At 44.8% G+C, this 5,405-nt stretch overlaps 1 pseudogene; it reads right to left on the bottom strand.

Moving 5' to 3' along the window:
- Positions 1–2,410: 2,410 nt before the first annotated feature.
- On the bottom strand, positions 2,411–3,384 carry LOC100474347 (annotated as a pseudogene).
- Between the last annotated feature and the right edge of the window lie 2,021 nt (positions 3,385–5,405).

Here is a 5,405-nt window from a genome sequence, read left to right as displayed (position 1 = left end):
TAATGATTGCGTTACTTGGAATCGTCGTGATCGACGGGATGCCACGATCAGTTGTCAAAGCCTTTCTCAGGAGCCTCCCTCCCCCTGCCCGTCTGTGATAGCAGGTCACAAAGAGTGATTTCCATATATTTTTAAGTCCCCACTTAAAGCATTTCAAAACATTGAAGCAGGTTTGCAAGATTCCTTTTGGAAAAGTTTATTAATTTTTCTATGGAAATGAGAACTGTGTTTTAATGTATTTAAATGGAGCATGTTGGCTCACGATGTGTCATATTTAGCATGAAATCAACCTCTCTGAGGTTTCACTGCTCTTCTTGGAAAGACCATTCTATACATCCCAAAGAATGTCTCTGCTCATACGCCACCGTAGCATGTTACAGTGTGGCTTGCGCGTAGATTGGAGTAACATATACATTAATACGTTATCACACACAGATCTGCACGCGCACAGAGCACAGACTCCACCTGCAATCTCTTGGAGGTCAATCTCTTAACCCTTCCGTGAAGATGAAGAGTAGAAGAAAATATATTTCCTGTAGAGTCTCCTACTTAGAGATGACAGGCTTGCAAATGATGTATTTCCAATGTTTTCTGAAATATGTACAAATGTGCCCAACTGTATGTAGTGACACTTTCTTCCCACAGGTGACACTGAAAAGAAAAAAAATCACTTATGTGGAGGTGGTGGGAATATCTGCTACTGATAGAATCTCGCCCCACTCAAGAGCTCCTGGGGACAAACGATACTGCTTTTGCCATATTTTAGACTAAAACATTTAACAGAGATCTATGGACCATTTCATCCAACAGCAGCAGAATACACATTCTTATCAAGCACGCCAGGAACCTTGTCCACGAGAATTTACAAAACAAGTCTTAGCAATTTAAGAAGATCGAATTCATGTAAGTATCTTCTTTTGATCACAATGGTATGAGACTAAAAATCCTAATAAAAGGAAAGCTGAAACATTTCTACACAGGAAAAATTAAATAACACCACCTACAACAAAAACAATGGGTCAAAGAGGACATCGAAGGGAAATCAAGAAATACCCTGAAAAACTGAAAATACAAACACTACTTACTAAAATTTATGGGATGCTGCAAAAGCAATCAAAGGGGAAAGTTTACCACATTAAAAGCCTACATTAGCAAAAGAATTCTCAAATAAATCTGACAATTGTCAACTAATTCAGACCCTTTCACTAGTGTGAAAGCCAGATTATCAGCTAGTGTTTATAAAAATTAAGACAAGAGAATTTTCTGATGGGCCCTAGGTAGGCTCTAGAATGCAATACATTCTCTGTAGATTTTCTATAGTTGACTGATTTTGAAGCCAACAAATTAATAATAAAAAAATACAGTTAACTTCTTTAAAACAAACAAACAAATAAATAACCTAACTTTACTCCTTTAAGAACTAGTAAAAAACGAAGCTCAACGTTAGCAGAAGGAAGGAAAGAACAAAGATCAGAACGGAAATATATGAATTAGAGACCAGAAAAACAATAGTGAATCCACCTGAAAGGAAGACGAGACCAGAACTCACTGTACAATGATCTTTGATTGAGGTCTTCAAAGGAAAGCCAGGTAAAGTGCATTCTCGTTGGCTCCATATCGCGGGTATCCAAAACGGTTTGAATTCTACTAGCTCAGTACACTGGAATGAAGTCACATAGATCATGTGGAATATAAAGCCGGATGGGGTGTGAAAGGAACCCAAATCTTAATGTATTTAGTATCACAGTATATGTTCATAGCTAGCTTATTTCAAACGTTTTAAAAGTAAATGATTTGATGTACAACAGGCAGACAGAGCGTGGAAGTAACGTCACTGTCAAGTTTGATGAATTTTCACACATTGTGTACCTTCTATAAATAGCATCCAGATCCAGAATTAGAATATAAGCAGAACCCCGGAATTCCCCTCCCCCATTTCCCCTTCCAATCACGACTCCCCCGAGAATCCATTATTCTGACTTCCAATACCTGTGGTTTCCTTGGGCCTGGTTTTGTGTTTTACATGAATAAAGAGTACATCGGGGATAATTAGATTTGAACAGTAGTAACCATTTAGATTCTGGTTTCTTTCACTCAACGTTGCGTTTGTGAGAATCATTCATGTTGTTTGTACTTAGAATTTGTGTACTCTCATTCTTGTGAAGGATTCCAAGACATGGTATTTCATAGTTTATTTTCACATCATCTTCAAACCCATATTCTCCCCTCTAGAAGGTTCAGCTCCATGGGGACAGGGTGTGTGTTTGGATTGCGGAGAGATCTCAAGTCCCTAGAACAGGGCCTCGTGCACAGCAGGTGCTTTCCGAGGACCTGCTGAAGTGTGTGAAAGCTGGCTTCGCGTCGCCCAGCAGTGCCCCGAGCCCCAGCGCTCAGCCCCGCAAGCCCCGCTTCAGCTCCCTCGCGAGGCCGCGCTTGCCCGCAGCAGTCTCCTCAGTGCCCCCTTGACCTCCTTGTTCCGCAGAGTGTAGACGAGGGGATTCAGCAGGGGTCACCAGAGTGTACAAGAGCGCGATGCTTTTGCTCACATCCTGCGAGTAACTGGAGGGGGGCTGGAGGTGCATGGAGATGAGCGTGCCGAAGAAGACGACCACCACCGTCAGGTGCGCCGCACGTGCCGAAGGCCTTGCGCCTCCCCCGGGCCGACGTGATCGTCAGGATGGCCCGCGCGATGTGGCCGTAGGACACTAAGATGAGCGACAGCGGCACCACGAGGAAGAAGACGCTGACCGTGAAGAGCTCAGCCTCGCTGACGGAGGTGTTGGCGGAGGCCAGCTTCCGCATCGCCGGCATTTCGCAGAAGAAATGGTCCGCCCGGTGTCTCCCGCACAGCGGCAGCGTCATGGTCAGGGCCGTCTGCAGCGCCAAATTGCCGAAGCCCGTGAGCCAAGCCGTCAGCACCAGCCACAGGCAGAGCTGCGGGGGCTCCACGGCCAGGTAGTGCAGGGGGCGGCACACCGCCGCGTAGCGGTCATAGGCCATGACGGCCAGGAGCACACACTCCACGCCCCCCAGCCCCAGGGCGATGAGGAGCTGGGTCACGCAGCCACCGTAGCTGATGGTCTTGTCCCGCCCCTGGAGGTTGGCCAGCGTCTGGGGGATGGTGCAGGTGGTCAGACAAAGGTCCATGAAAGAGAGGTTGGAGAGGAAGAAATACATGGGGGTGTGCAGGCGAGGGTCCATCCGAGACAGAAGTATAATCGTGCCGTTGCCGAGAAAGCTCAAGAACTAGACGATCAGGATGACCACAAAGAGAGGCGTCTCCAGCTGAGGCCTGTTGGAGAAGCCCAGGAGGAGGAGTCCTGAGAAGGTGCTGTCGTTAGCTCTCTCCCCTGCGCTCCACCTGCGCAAGAAGGGGGACTCCATTGTGTTCTAGTGCATGTCCCGTCCACCTCTGTTCTCCTAGAGCCGGCGGCTAGAGTCTGGTTGGGAGCCGGAGAGGTTTGCACAGTGTCTTCCTTGTTGGTGAAAAAGGGGGTGACAAATGGCCACTGGACAGAAGTGTCTTCCGTGTTTCAGGCACTGCCCAAAAGGTCTGTGCATTTTCTCCCAGGGAGTCTCTGAGGTTGGCATGTTCATGATCTCTGCTGAACAGATGAGGGAAGTGAGCGTGAAGGAGGTTCCGTCATTTCCCAGGGAGATGCACACGGGTGCACATGGCCTCTGAGACATGAGCTCTTTGCCACTGGGGACACTGGCTATTCATGATGGCAAGAATTCCGAAGGTAACTGTAGTTTCTCCAAAAATTAAATCTAATTGTTCTGAATAGGTTGCATATTCACAGTGCCCCCATCCCTCTCTTTGTTCTCTAACAAGAATCAAAATATATCACACTGGTTCCCCTACTTCCGTTTTGCGTAGAGATAAAATGTTTTCTGAAAATGCATAGATAGTAAAATTTCCCATTGCCAGTTTTATTCCAGGGAAACAACAGATTTTAATGCATACTCTAATGAGGCATTTGGGAACGGAGCCTGAAATCATGGTTAGTGGTTGGGGAAGTGCTATTGGAAATGATTGAAGAATTCATCGTGTCCAATCTTCATGCTGCAGGAGGACTAATCCTGAGTAATCGTTACTGATACCAATTTCAGTAAAATCTCGGGCAATCACCAATCCAGTATTTAGTCTTTCCTTTTGTCTTACATTACAACTCCTTTAAAAATTTTTTCAGTGTAGGGTGCCTGGGTGGCTCAGTCGATTAAGTGGCCAACTGTTGATTTTGGCTTAGGTCATGGTCTCAGGGTTCTGGGATTGAGCCCCGTGCCAAGGGCTGCACCCTCAGTGGGGCGTCTCCTTCAGCATTTTCTCTCTCCCTCCCCTACCCTTTCCTCATGCTCCCTTCCTACAGTAAATAAATAAATCTAAATAAAACCAAAAAAAATTTTTTTCAATGTAATGGAACAAAATATTTTTTCAACATCACATTCTGTACTTCCATGAATGCCAACCTTACAGAAATCATTTTGTTTTCTATTACAATATTGGACTTGTTCTTAGAAATAACCTCCCTCCCTTCCCCACACCCCGTGATCCAAGTTTAATAGTGAATACAACCTAAACAAGAGTGATATCTCATAATATCACCATAGCCTGGGAAAGAGCCTGGCATGCAGCAGAGTCACAAAAAATCTTTTTTGAATAAATGAGAATATGGAAGATTAAGACCTTAACAGTTTATTGAAAGCGAGTCTAGAGGCAACAGAACTTCAGGGAAAACAGCACAGCAAAGGCAACCTTGAGCAATGGATAATAGATAGCCTTGACTATTCAAACTGTAGAATTTGTTTAAAAAGTGGTGTTGTCTGGAACTTTGCGGGATTCTGTCTATCTTTTGTAAATGTCACTTTTCTATCAGCAAAATCTATGACCAGGCAAGAAGATATTCGGCTGCTCTCTGTTCTCCTTTGCTATTGGATTCTTGGTCCCCTTTTCCTCTTATTCCTAAATCCTTTCAGTGATTGTTTTGGTGACTGTTGTTACTGTGTTGACAAAGGGTAAAATTAATTTGGGAAAATAACTTTCAGAATGCACCAAGTGCGAATCAGAATAGTTGGGTTGTAGGTACAAATCTACCACTGATAAGCCTTGAGATTCTGAAGGCTGCTCCCCACCCCTCCTGCCTGGTCTTCTCTCCTCCCAAATAAATGAGATGATGGTACTAGCTTTTAATAAGAAATAAAAGACATAGTGCATTTAGCTCCTCGTTGGTTTACGTTTCAATAGATCCAGTGTCCTGTTTCGAGGAAGCACCCAAGAGTCCTTGCACGTTCTTTAGCGACACTGTGGTTCTTAATTTCTGTATCTTCCACATTATCAGGCCTGGTCCAAAATATGCAGAATCAGACAACGGGCAATATCAGAATCTGTTTTGTCACATGTTGTT

The sequence above is a fragment of the Ailuropoda melanoleuca genome, unplaced genomic scaffold (assembly GCF_002007445.2).
Source record: "Ailuropoda melanoleuca isolate Jingjing unplaced genomic scaffold, ASM200744v2 unplaced-scaffold8669, whole genome shotgun sequence".
In the NCBI taxonomy this organism is placed as follows: domain Eukaryota; kingdom Metazoa; phylum Chordata; class Mammalia; order Carnivora; family Ursidae; genus Ailuropoda; species Ailuropoda melanoleuca.
The sequence above is the reverse complement of the archived record's forward strand: the minus strand, read 5'-3'. Positions and strand labels throughout refer to the sequence as shown.